Source organism: Eurosta solidaginis, chromosome 2, assembly GCF_040869045.1.
Source record: "Eurosta solidaginis isolate ZX-2024a chromosome 2, ASM4086904v1, whole genome shotgun sequence".
NCBI classification, from domain to species: Eukaryota; Metazoa; Arthropoda; class Insecta; order Diptera; family Tephritidae; genus Eurosta; species Eurosta solidaginis.
Genome location: NC_090320.1, coordinates 43,449,150 through 43,464,286, shown reverse-complemented (window position 1 = coordinate 43,464,286; position 15,137 = coordinate 43,449,150). Strand labels below are relative to the sequence as shown.

The following is a 15,137-nucleotide window of genomic DNA, read 5'->3' as shown; positions in this document are numbered from 1 at the left end:
CCTATACTTACTTAATTGGCGCTTAACCGTCTAAACGGTTATGGTCGTCCAACAAGACGCGCCAGTCGCTCCTTCGCTCCGCCAACCGGCGCCAATTGGTCGCACCAAGGGAGTTTAAATCGTTTTCCACCTGGTCCTTCTAACGGAGTGGGGGCCGCCCTCTTCGCTGGACTATGTTGATGTCTGCGAATAGCTCGTACAGCTCATCATTAAATCTTCTTCGGTACTCGCCATCGCCAACGCGTAGAGGTCCATAACTCTTTCGAAGAACTTTTTTCTCGAACACTCCCAAAGCCGCTTCATCTGCTTTTGTCATGGTCCATATAGCAGGACGGGTACGATTAGTGACTTGTAGAGTATGATTTTCGTTCGGCGAGAGAGGACTTTACTTTTCAATTGCCTACCTAGTCCAAAGTAGCATTTATTGGCAAGATTGATTCCTCGCTGGGTTTCAGTGATGATGTTGTTGCAGGTATTACATATATAAATAAATTAGCGGTATCCAACAGATGATGTTCTGGGTAACCCTGGTCCACATTTTGGTCGATATCTGGAAAACGCCTTCACACCACTCCCTTTTAAAACTCTCATTAATACCTTTAATTTGATACCCATATCGTACAAACTCATTCTAGAGTCACCCCTGGTCCACCTTTATGGCGATATCTCGAAATTCCAACTATAGAACTAAGCCCCACTCCCTTTTAAAATGTCCATTACCCCCTTTCCCAAATAAACGAAGTCTTTTACTATTTCGAAATTATGGCTGCCAACAGTGGCGGGTTTGCCAAGGCGCATTCCTATAAGAATCAGTCAAAAAGTGAAGGACGGTATTTTCGCACAATAGGGTCGTTTCATGATTCCAGGTCACATGTTAGAATAATGCGCGGGAGTCGCAAGGGTGATTTCATGATTCCAGGTCACATATTAGAATAATGCGCGGGAGTCGCAAGGGTGATCCTGAACTCCTTGGCTATTCTCGATCGCACATCACAGTCGATCTAAGGGCAGAGTTTAAGATGGATTCGCTAGCCGTAGTCACACTGGATATCATCCCGACATCTTTAAGTGCAGCATTTTCTAGGTAGAGATATTGTATAGTGTAGTTTGAGCTTGCGGCTTACTCGGGCCGCTAACATAAACCCTACTACCGATATTCCCACTTTGGCCAATCTGTGAGTTAATTGACCGGGCCACTGTCTCAGATGGATCAATCCTATCATTCCCCCAGGCTACAGGTGTCGACACTCAATAGTCTGTCTGCCTGGGATAGAATAGCAGTTTGCAAGAGTGGTCACTCCAGCATTCTAATCAAAGCATTTAAATCAAAGAAGACTAATCGACGAATGGGCCGTAGTCGTCTTGTTCACAGTATTCACCGTATGTATGTATGTTCCGCATTACATTTAGAGTCAAAGTGGGGTTTTTTCTCAGACCGACACTAAAATTTTGGCAACACTCGCTGTGTTCAGGGCGTTCCATCACCCCATAAGAGATTTGGATAGGCTACGTTGTCGTAAAACCAGTGCTTGAAAGCTTCTACCTCTTGCACATGGCTTCCTACAGCAGCACAGCGCAAGGAGATCTTTCCAGACTAATCCTCAATAATGAGTTTCAAAGGCAGCTTCTTGTTCAGTTTAATTTCTAAGAAGAACTAGGGCCGTTTTCATTGGTTTGACAGCCAATGTACAAAATATTCAGATAGCCGAGTTAAAATGCCGAAAATTTAAAAACGATAGCCTATTTTACAGAAATTAAAAGTTGAAACATTACTGTTGAAGCCTTCTGTTTTTACAGTTGACAAATATCCAATTTCTTTTATATATCAAAAAATTTCCATACCAAAACACGCAAGACGAAATAAATATGAATATGAAATATTCATCTGAATTGTTGTTGCTGTTGGCCTCTAATTTGAGTGCAACATAAGCTAAACACAAAAAGTCAACAATTCATGTTTTTTCTTTTAACAAGAGCCACGAGAGCAAAACAAGACCGAAAATAGTCACAAGAATGGCATAAGTTACATAAATATGCGAACTTGTAGGACAACAACAACAAACATATAAATGATAGTGACATTCACATTCATGACGCTAGGGGCAAAAAAGCATATAGCAAATGCAATTTGTCTTCGTGAACAAAGGGAATTAAGTTTTTGTTTGAATTTTTTTGAGTGCAAGCTCTTTTTTTGCTACAATATTTATTTAATAAGATTTTGTTTTACGAAGCATTAAAATTTGTTTGTCTTGAATACGACGTCTTTTGCCTGCAACTGCTAAGAGTGTGGGTCTTTATAATACGCTAAACACTGCACAATTTTGTTGAACAGCTGGCGCAGCTGCTGCATTTGCACGCTTCTTCATCATTGTCACCAACAACATTATCGTTCATCAGAGCCAGCGGCCAAAACAACAACATTGTCTTAAATCCTTCATTGTCATGACTTCGTGGTGGTGGTCGTCGTGATGCTGCAGTCACATTGTATTCGTTGTTGAAAGTCATTGGCGGTGATGTGAACAATATGTGAATGTAAGGAGATGAGAATGTCAGTGGCATTACGCATACTAATTCATGATAAAACGAAAACAAAAAGGGCTAAGACACAAATAGATATGCAAAAATTTATTTGCAAAGCTTTCACAAGCATACTTTCATATTTTATAACCCTCAAACTCACATCCACACAAGCGGACACTTTCACCCCCCATACACAAACGAAAGCACACTCAGCGACCGCATGAATTATTTAAGATTTATATATTTTTATTGTAGCGTAGAAATGTCAAAAGATTTCTATAGCTAAATGCAATGACAAGCACACACACACTCGTACACTTAAGCACTTCAGTTAGCTGCAACAGTCAGTTAGATTGTCAGGCTATCAGTTCCTTACACAGACACTAAATAGCGTTTTCTTTTCTGGCTATAGTGTTACGCTTTTGTACGCCGCGCAAGGGTTGTTGTTCTATTCTAAAAAACAGGCAACGCTTTTACGGGGTATTACGTTCTTTTGTGAAAATTGTTGCCTGCTCGCATCGCAATAGCGTTACACTTTTACCCTGTATAAAATGGCGGTGTGGCAGTGCAACTCTGTGAAACTCTCAATTCGCTCCTGAGTTCCACATATACTCTGTTAATATGAGTGCACAGATCACCTTCCAGATTGCGCATTCACGAGTTCAAAATTGCTTCGTTCTGCGCATCTACGTCACAGTTGACTGTTTGAGCGAATGAAAGAAAGAGAGAAAAAAAAACAAGAGCTAAATGAAAATGACGTAAGAATTGGCCATAAAAAAGAGATGATCTAATGTTTACATGCGCAATGCGCAATCTTCTTGTGTGATTTGTGATATGAGTGAATATGGTGAGATGAAATGTTCTTTGTATGCACTATAAATGTTGACAATTTTCTGGGGTAGGAGTAACACTATTAAGGCTTTACCATTTACTTAGGCAACAATTTATTTCAGAAACGAAAACGCTATAATAGTCATAGCGGTGAAGGCTGTGGGTAGCGGCTGTCAGACTGATATCGCACGTCACGTTTTGGGTCATTTTATTCTCCTCTACTTTTTTTTTTTTAGGTAGTTTTTATAGCTGGCAGAAGAAAAAATCGAATTAAAAGATAAAAAAAATAGCAGAAATGCAATTTATCATTCCAGTTATTCTAAGCATTTTTTCAAAAACGTGCTAGCAGAGCATATGAATTCGTCTTAGGGTGAACGAATGCTGCATCTAGCTCTAGTTTGTGTTATTATCGTTCATACAATTTTAAAGTCAGGTCACATATATAAATATGTAGCAGCAAACTTATGCTTTTACGACTGCATCACGTCAAAAAATTACTCGTCAAATGAAAGGAGATGGCACACCCCTTAGCTCAAACCCATATTTAACTCTTGAAATCAGAATTATGAGTCAAATTAGATCATCTATCTTGGCTTGCGACCGTATTCCTCCTCTCTGCTCCTCCTTATCTTCGCAATAAACTTATGAGTGGTTCATATTTGTTGCACGACCTCACTGTCCAGGCGAGCTCCGTCTACATCTTTACTACATATAACATTGAAGTTCCTAACTTGCTTAGAGCAAAACCACCGATCTGCAGGGGCGATTTTTATAAATCAAGCCATAAAGCGACAAATGACTGTTCCACATTTATATAGGGGTGTTTTTCAATAGTAGTTTTAATCAAAAAACTAAATGTAAATTAAATTGTTTAGTTTTAAAACAGAGCCAACCATTGCGTAAATTGCTTGCTCTGCAATGGTTTATGCATGGAGAAAAAAACTACTACTACTCTGTAATCTTCACTTTTTTATGCTCATAAAGCAAAAAGCAACCAACCTAGCAGTTCACACCCGTATACAACTTTGCTTTTACCGATTGCTTGGCGAGGTAGAGAAGTCAAGCGTTCTAAGATACTTATCTACTTATAAAAAGAAATATGCATTTTTGGTAAAGGGGAGAAGTGGAAGGAGAGATAAATTGAGCGCAATGGAGAAAGACTGCCGAAGCGAAAAGGGTTTTGAAAGAGGTAGGGAAAGGGGTGCGGAGAGGGATAGGTACGGAATAAGGGATATGAAAAGGCAGTAGGGGGAAAAGGAGAGTAGGCGGAGAAGAGGAAGGTACGGATAGATTTAGAAGGAGAAAGGAATTAGGATAAGGGAAAGGAGAAGAGAAGAGCAGGATTCAGAAATGTAAGTAAAGTAAATGAATGTAAGGCGCGATAACCTCCGAAGGTATTTTAGGCAGAGCTTCTCTACCGATTTGCGTCCTCCACTTCTTAATTTTTCCAACAAATTGGCGGGACGGGACCTACATGTTTTTTCCGTCTCCGAACGGCATCTGAAAGGCAGATGAGTTTTCACTGAGAAGCTTTTCATGGCAGAAATATGCTCGCAGTGCTTGTCACTTCACTGGCGGGAAGCGACCCCGCTTAGAAAAAATTTCTTCTAATTGATAAAATTTGTTTCTTAAATTTTGATGTGGCTTTTCCCGTGGCGTGAACCCAGGATCTTCGGTGTGGCACGTATTCACCATAAAAAGGGGTTATATATACGGCATATCAGCACTCCTTGCTGCGGTAAGGCCATCCCAGCTAAACGAAATGTAGTGGAAAGGCCCAAAACAAATACATCCGAATATACCCCTGCCTGCAATCGTCCGCGGAAAAGCTCGTTTACTAACAACATAGTGCTTGCCCCAGTTAGGGAGTCATGTTTCATTTTGCTTAAATTGATTTTATTTCATAAACTTGTCCTAACTAAAAATTACATAAATTTCAAAAAATTATGCCCCGCTCCTCGCCCTTTATCCCTTTCCATCACTTCATCACCATCTCTTTCTTCTTCTTCGTCCTCCTTTCCTTCACTCCATTTCATCCCATCTTCTCTTCGTGACTGCTACCTATTCTCCTTCTACTTTCTAATTTTCCACAACCCCTTTCCGTTTTTCAAATATTGATATTTCCCTAAGTATAAGTTAGACAAATTAAAAAAAAATTTACCAGGACGCCAGCGACACCTATCACGCTTAAACACACAGTAACCGTATCAGCTGACGAGAAGATTTTCACCCGAAAGTTTATTATAATCACAGGCGCATTTGTTGTTGTTGTTGCAGCGGCTAAAATGCCTCAAGCAACCCTCTTGGGAGTGCTTTCGACATGGCATGCCGGATATTACAACGCGTCGTTCCATTGCTTTATACCGAGCGAGAAAACTTAACCTATTTAGACAAGTATGTTCCTAAAATACAGAATGCATATATCAACCTGTTAACCGTTTTCTCTTACAACCCGGACAAATCGTACGCTAATCCTGACTGAACTTGCGAATATCTGAGATTCGTATATTAGGTTCCAAAATTGGCTTCCAATTTTCAAGAGCATTGGGCAATGTTTTACTGTCAATACTGACGAAAATCTGGTGATAGCTGAGTGTTTTACTCGTCTTGGAATCGAAATTACAACAAAGTGATTTTCACTAAAACCATTTTCTATTTTTTAATATTTTTGAGTTTATAGCTAATTTATTTCGATAACCAGGATTCTTTATCATCCAGTGGAATTCCGGTCGGATTATGGGTGTAGTTAATATTTTTGCCATATCTGATAAACATTGTGGCGAATATTAGCATTTCGGTTCATCACTATGCTGCTACTAAATAAATGCACAACCACAATACAGCAAGCAGCCACACATTTGTAAACATCAAAGCTGACAGCGAAGAGAATATTTCACATACATATATGTAGCCGGCAGCTAAGAGCAGAAATTGTTACTCACACATCGACACGCATATAGCTAGAAGAAAAACATAAACTACAGATATACATGTATATAGCTAAATAACCAAGCATGAGATGCAACTGTTGTAGAAGGCATGTTCGTGAAACGTCTAAACCTTAGGATAAATGGGCGAACGGGGTAATCGAGAGTATAAAGCAGCACAAGCTGAGGTATCAGTAATCAGTTTGATTTAAACACGCTATTAGTGAAGTATAATTGTGAAGTACTCCTCCCAAAGTAGTCTAAATAAAGACCATTTTGCAATACTGAATATTGGTGTTATTTTTTCGACAGTTCAGCGATTCGAACGTTAGCAGAAGGTGTATCATTATCAGGAATTTCCCAAAATTCGTTACAATATAAAGTAATTGCAGGAAATAAGTATACTTCTTAAAAGTTACTGCTTAAAAGCTTTACTATCGGGCTTACTTGAATATCTCCTTAGCGGAGATACCACAATTAAAATGCAAATACATTGACTGCACTGTCATGACAAAGATGATATTGAAGGGAAAATCTAAGTGTATGCTTGAGGATTGTGGCAAATGAGCAAACACATTTGTATACCAGGAGCAAACCATTTACATTTACATGCATCAACTAAATTTACTTCTGCAAGGATAACATTTATGTGCAGCATGTACATATTTGAATTTGTCTTCAACCATTTATTCAAATTATATAATCGTTATGTTACTCTTATTATATTTGCTATTATGTTTTAGTTCAGTTAATAGAGCTAACATAGAATTTGAATTAGATTAACTAAGTACAAGTAATCAGAATACTTAATTAATAGAATTAAGTAACAAGATAAAGGTATTTTATGTAGCGAACATTGTAGTGAAGGAATGTAAAAAGGACATTTGGATAATTGGGCTGCAGAACTAAAATGTGAGTGGATAAATGTACACAAAATACTTTATTAAGATTTGAAATATTGGGAGTAACATCTTATGTATGTGAAAACTAAAAATAACTATTTCTTAACATTGTTAATCAATGATTGTTTCATTTTATTTTATTTTTTTTTAAGTGAAGCGTTTTTGAATTAAAATTTTTTTAATTAAGGAATTTTTTTTTAATTAAAATTTGTTTCAAAATTTTTATTTGTTTTAATAAAAACACGTTAACACCAATATTTGCAAGCATCGAACTTTTATTTTATTTTATAATTTTTTTAGCCTTATCTTTTTTTATTATTAATTTATAATTTTTATTTGTTCTATTTTTTATTTCATTAATTACTTTTTTATAAAAAACATTTGTCAAATTATTATATCATATCCAATTTATTTAATTAAGTTATAAGGACTAGTTAAGTTTTTAAAAACGTAAACATATTGTAACGAATTTACTGCAAATCCTCCTATTTTCCCCTCTGCTAACGTTCGAATCACTAAACTGTTGAATAAATAACTCCAATATTTAATAATGCAAAATGGCCTTTATTAAAGTACTTCACAGTAACACTTATACTCCGCAGCTAATAGATTGCTTAAATCAAACTGATTGATAGCTTAAATGAAACTAACTCCCGCGTCTCTACTGTCGCGGTCTTTTATACTTTTTGATTTCTCGTTGCATACTTCTAGGCTTTTCCATTCCAGAACTTACTAGTTAGTTATCAGCTACAAAATCACCAGCCACAACTACGTTTATAGCTTCTCATATCCGCGTGAGTAATACTTGCACAAATTATTGCCCTCTCTTGTGAGCACCTCAGATAAGATATATGCATGTGTTTGTGCGTTGCTTCTCTGCTGCATGTACGTACATATGTGTAGATATAATTATTGATTCGTTTATGTAGATACATAATGATTGATTTATGGATGTGCATGATATCACTGTTTAGCATCGGCTTAGAGATGACAGTACCCCTTAGTGTTGCTAATATTCGTAACAATATGTTATTTCGCTAAATTTCACAAGGCTGGGAACTCTCTAAGTTAATTTGTTGAATATAACACCTCAATACTTAACAAAGAATAAAAAAAACTAAATCGTAAATGTCAAGTTTTTTTACTTATTAAGATTTTAGTGATTTTTGGAGGAGTCTGCTAAAATTACTGCAAGAACTTGGATGTGGAAATTGGAGCAATTGGCCGCTCTCAAGCAATGTCCTTCTTTGGAAAGTCACATAGCCATACAGACCTTATCGCGAAATGTTTTTTATGATCCTTAAAAATATCCTAGACAAGCGTGGATAAAATATTTATGCATGAAAGGTTGCTAGACAAATTGAATTCCGAAACTGTATATACGCTGTGTTTTCATTGGCCTACTTTCGAATCTAATAGATCTGCGTTTTACCAGCAGATCCCGTTAAAGAACTTAGGGGTTACGGGATCAATGAAAGTGCAGTTCGGGCCTTATTTTAAAATAATTATATAAAAACTGATTTTCCTCTCGGAGTGATACATGCTTTTTTTTGATTGCCAATTCGTCGTAATTAATTCTCATTTCCCAAGTTATTGTCAGGTAAGTATCAGCTGTGTTTGTCTTTTGTTATGATCGCTTAACATAATATGTACATTCAGGAGAACGTTTAGTCTCTGAAACGTAACAAACGTTCGTGCCGCAAAAGAGAATGAAGCTCTATATCTTTATTGCCCTAAAATAAATATGTTTTACGGAAATTCCATTCATATAAATATCTTCAACCTCCTCCTCAAATACCCCACACACATTACCTATCAACAGCGGACATTAGAGACCGTGCACTGCCTGGCACTGTCAATGTCTAGTTGTTTAAAATTGAAAATGGCTCATACCATTGTCAGCCAAAACTATTTGCATCGCGAGGACCTTTAACATTTGTGCAAACGAAAATTACTGCTCTACAATCCCTCCCTTATAGGAATTAGCCCCACTGTATTAAAGGAGTATAAAAAGCAATTAACTGCACAATGCTTTTTGTGTAGTTAAATGGAAAAAAATAGTAAAATATAAAAAAAGTTAATCGACGAGCCAAAAATAGACTAAAACTAGAAAAAACAAAATCCTTTAAAGATTTCTACGTCCTCTTTTTATACTCAGTTGAGCAGAGCTCACAGAGTATATTAAGTTTGATTGGATAACGGTTGGTTGTACATATATAAAGGAATCGAGATAGATATAGACTTCCATATATCAAAATAATCAGGATCGAAAAAAAATTTGATTGAGCCATGTCCGTCCGTCCGTCCGTCCGTCCGTCCGTCCGTCCGTCCGTTAACACGATAACTTGAGTACATTTTGAGTTATCTTGATGAAATTTGGTATGTAGGTTCCTGAGCACTCATCTCAGATCGCTATTTAAAATGAACGATATCGGACTATAACCACGCCCACTTTTTCGATATCGAAAATTTCGAAAAACCGAAAAAGTGCGATAACTCATTACAAAAGACAGATAAAGCGACGAAACTTGGTAGATAGGTTGACGTTATGACGCAGAATAGAAAATTTTAGAAAATTTAGATTTTGGACAATGGGCGTGGCCCCGCCCACTTTTACAAGAAGGTAATTTAAAAGTTTTGCAAGCTGTAATTTGGCAGTCGTTGAAGATATCATGATGAAATTTGGCAGGAACGTTACTACTATTACTCTATATGTGCTAAATAAAAATTAGCAAAATTGGATTAAGAACACGCCCACTTTTTAAAAAAAAAATTTTTTAAATTCAAATTTTAACAAAAAATTTAATATCTTTACTGTATATAAGTAAATTAAGTCAAAATTCAACTCCAGTAATGATATGATGCAACAAAATACAAAAATAAAAGAAAATTTCAAAATGGGCGTGGCTCCGCCCATTTTCATTTAGTTTGTCTAGAATACTTTTATTGCCATAAGTCGAACAAAAATTTACCAATCCTTCTCAAATTTGGTAGGAGCATAGATTCTATGACGGTAACTGTTCTCTGTGAAAATGGGCGAAATCGATGGAAGCCACGCCCAGTTTTTATACACAGTCCACCGTATGTCCTTCCGCTCGGCCATTAACACAATAACTTGAGCAAAATCCGATATATCTTTACTAAACTTAGCCCACGTACTTACCTGAGCTCACTTTTTCTTGGTATAAAAAATGGGCGAAATCTGACCATAACCACGCCCACTTTATCGATATCGAAAATTACGAAAAATGAAAAAAATGCCATAATTCTATACCAAATACGAAAAAAGGGATGAAACATGGTAACTGGGTTGGTTTGTTGACGCAAAATATAACTTTGGAAAAATCTTTGTAAAATGAGTGTGACCCTACCATATTAAGTAGAAGAAAATGAAAAAGTTCTACAAGGCGAAATCAACAGCCCTTGGAATCTTGGCAGGAATACTGTTAGTGGTATTGCATATATAAATAAATTAGCAGTACCCGACAGATGATTTTCTGTATCACCTGGTCCACATTTTGGTGGATATCACGAGAACGCCTTCACATATACATCTAAGGGCCACTCGCTTTTAAAACCCTCATTAATACCTTTAATTTGATATCCATATCGTACAAAAGCATACCAGAGTCACCCCTGTCCCACCCTAATGGCGATATCTCGAAAAGGCGTCCACCTATAGAACTAATGCCCCCTCTCTCTTAAAATGCTCAGTAACACCTTTCGTTTGATACCCATATCGTACAAACATTCTAGAGTAACCCCTGGCCCACCCTAATGGCGATATCTCGAAAAGGCGTCCACCTATAGACCTAGTGTCCACTCCCTCTTAAAATGCTCAGTAACACCTTTCGTTTGATACCCATATCGTACAAACATTCTAGAGTCACCCCTGGCCCACCCTAATGGCAATATCTCGAAAAGGCGTCCACCTATAGACCTAATGCCCACTCCCTCTTAAAATGCTCAGTAACAGCTTTCGTTTGATACCCATATCGTACAAACATTCTAGAGTCACACCTGGCCCACCCTAATGGCGATATTTCGAAAAGGCGTCCACCTATAGAACTAAGGATTACTCCCTTTTAAAATACTCATTACCACCTTTCATTTGATACCCATATCGTACAAACACATTCTAGAGTCACCCTGGCCCAACCTAATGGCGATATCTCGAAAAGGCGTCCACCTATAGACCTAATGTCCACTCCCTCTTAAAATGCTCAGTAACACCTTTCGTTTGATACCCATATCGTACAAACATTCTAGAGTCACCCCTGGCCCACCCTAATGGCGATATCTCGAAAAGGCGTCCACCTATAGACCTAATGTACACTCCCTCTTAAAATGCTCAGTAACACCTTTCGTTTGATACCCATATCATACAAACATTCTAGAGTCACCCCTGTCCCACCCTAATGGCGATATCTCGAAAAGGTGTCCACCTATAGACCTAATGCCCACTCCCTCTTAAAATGCTCAGTAACACCTTTCGTTTGATACCCATATCGTACAAACATTCTAGAGTCACACCTGGCCCACCCTAATGGCGATATCTCGAAAAGGCGTCCACCTATAGAACTAAGGATTACTCCCTTTTAAAATACTCATTACCACCTTTCATTTGATACCCATATCGTACAAACACATTCTAGAGTCACCCTGGCCCACCCTAATGGCGATATCTCGAAAAGGCGTCCACCTATAGACCTAATGCCCACTCCCTCTTAAAATGCTCAGTAACACCTTTCGTTTGATACACATACCGTACAAACATTCTAGAGTCACCCTTGGTCCAGCTTTATGGCGATATCTCGAAAAGGCGTCCACCTATAGAACTAAGGATTACTCCCTTTTAAAATACTCATTACCACCTTTCATTTGATACCCATATCGTACAAACACATTCTAGAGTCACCCTGGCCCACCCTAATGGCGATATCTCGAAAAGGCATCCACCTATAGACCTAATGCCCACTCCCTCTTAAAATGCTCAGTAACACCTTTCGTTTGATACCCATATCGTACAAACATTCTAGAGTCACCCTTGGTCCACCTTTATGGCGATATCTCGAAAAGGCGTCCACCTATAGAACTAAGGATTACTCCCTTTTAAAATACTCCTTACCACCTTTCATTTGATACCCATATCGTACAAACACATTCTAGAGTCACCCCTGGCCCACCCTAATGGCGATATCTCGAAAAGGCGTCCACCTATAGACCTAATGCCCACTCCCTCTTAAAATGCTCAGTAACACCTTTCGTTTGATACCCATATCGTACAAACATTCTAGAGTCACCCCTGGCCCACCCTAATGGCGATATCTCGAAATGGCGTCCACCTATAGACCTAATGCCCACTCCCTCTTAAAATGCTCAGTAACACCTTTCGTTTGCTGCACATATCGTACAAACACATTCTAGAGTCACCCCTGGCCCACCCTAATGACGATATCTCGAAAAGGCGTCCACCTATAGACCTCATGCCCACTCCCTCTTAAAATGCTCAGTAACACCTTTCGTTTGATACCCATACCGTACAAACATTCTAGAGTCACCCCTGGCCCACCCTAATGGCGATATCTCGAAAAGGCGTCCACCTATAGACCTAATGCCCACTCCCTCTTAAAATGCTCAGTAACACCTTTCATTTGATTCCCATATCGTACAAACACATTCTAGAGACACCCCTGGTCCACCTTTATGGCGATATCTCGAAACGGCGTCCACCTATGGAACTAAGGATCACTCCTTTTCAAAATACTCATTAACAGCTTTCATTTGATACCCATATCGTACAAACACATTATAGAATCACCCCTGGTCCACCTTAATGGGGACATCTCGAGAAGGCGTCCACCGATAGACCTAAGGCCCACTCCCTCTTAAAATGCTCAGTAACACCTTTCATTTGATACCCATATCGTACAAACAAATTCTAGAGTCAGCCCTGGTCTACCTTTATGGCGATATCCCTAAATGGCGTTCATCCATAGAACTATGGCCTATTCTCTCTTAAAATACTCTTTAATACCTTTCATTTGATACACATGTTATACAACCACATTCCAGGGTTACCCCAGATTGATTTTCCTTATTTTGTCTCCATAGCTCTCAACTGAGTATGTTATGTTCGGTTACACCCGAACTTAGCCTTCCTTACTTGTTGGCATTGAATTCAATTGTTCACGTGCGCCGCCTCAGCTTTGATTGGTGTCTCCTCTCAATTACAGAAATTTTCTATGGCATCTTTAATAGAACAATGAAAGCTTCAATTGCTTTTGGTTGCATTTCGATGTTAGCATTTTTTTATTAAAAAATATAAACTTTCTAGTTAAACATTTGTGTAAACACAATGGCGAGAGAGTTGGTAATATTCTCTAGCGACTTCATCATTGTTATTTTATATTCGCTAAAACTGTCGGTGTTTTTTTTTTGTTATGCAAATACTGCATTTATTTTGCCTTTCAGTTTAGTAATTTTCAATTTTTTTCTTGGTGAGAAATTGAAAAATAAACCTATGCTTCTTCCTTTCGGGATGATTTCAGGACTAGAGTCGCATAATTTCGGGACTAACCTAAATTAATTTGTATTTTTCGGGATTAATTCAGAGCAATTTCGCACTAATTTTGGGCTATTTCAAGATCATTCCGAAACTATCAACATCAATTCGAGATTACCTTCAAATCAGCTCGAAAATACTTTGGGATTTTTTCCAAATCATTTCGAAATTATGTTAACACAAAATTTGTGACTCATTGGAAACATCGTTTATTTTGGAACCATTTCGAGATAACTACGGGACTATCTGCGTATCATCATGGGACTATTTTGGCATCAATTCGGTACTATCTTCACACACTTTCGGTATGTGTTCAGGTATTTCGATACCATTATCTATGGATCATTTTAGCAACAATTCGTGGTTATCTTTGGTTCACTTCGAAAATACTAGGGATCATTTCGGAACTATTGTGCATCAATTTGGAATTAGAATTTCGAACCCATTTCTATCTCCGAATCAGAAACCATTTTAAGGATAACATCAGGATAATCTCTGCATCAATTAGAATTGTGTTACGGATCGTTTCAAGACAGTTTCATTTGGTTCATTTCGTCGATCATTGCGATTCTGGGGCTATCTACGTATCTTTATGAAACTGTTTTGGTATCGATTCGGAACTTACTTCGAATCGGATCGGAATCATTTTATTTTAGAAATATTTTCAATTTGAAATATTTTCCGATGGGTTTGAGCGCTATTTCGGATTAATTTTGAGGGGTAATTAGATATCATTCTTGGACTATCTATGGATCATTTCGGAACAATTTGGCATCAATTCGGAACTATCTCCGAATAGTTCCGAATGATTTTACTTAAGGGATGATTTCAGAGCTACCCAAGATTTATATCGTGACTATCTCTGAAGTAATTTGAAATTGTTTTCGGGATCGTTTCAGCGCTATTTCGGGTTCATTTCGGGGAGCGTTTCGATATCATTCTGGCACTATGTACGGATTATTTTGGAACTTTTTCGTCATCAATTCGGAGCTACTTCCAAATCGGTGTGGAATCATATTATTTTAGAGATAATTTCGGGACTAAACAATAATTATATCTGGACTATCTCTAAATCATTTTGAAGTTATTGGCAAGATCGTTTCAGTGCGATTTCGGGTTCATTTTTAGTTAGTTTTGGGACTATCTACGGGTATTATAGGGATTATACTGGTGTAAGTTCTAACTATTTCCGGATCAGTTCGGGATAAATTCGGTAAGAGTGTAAGCGTAATATGGTTTCGACATCCGAATCATTTCTGGACTACGTCTGAGTTATTTTAGAATTTGCTTTCGAGTTAGGCTATCTATTCGGGATTACCTCAGAGTCTTTAGATACTCAAACTTGAGGGCAAAAGTAAATACGAAAATTTGACCAGCTAGAAAAAGAGAATG

At 37.8% G+C, this 15,137-nt stretch overlaps 1 protein-coding gene across 5 annotated transcripts in view; it reads right to left on the bottom strand.

The window, feature by feature from the left end:
• stai (stathmin) overlaps positions 1-15,137 on the bottom strand; it is a 547,461-nt gene that overhangs the window by 249,828 nt on the left and 282,496 nt on the right. The window lies entirely within an intron of this gene.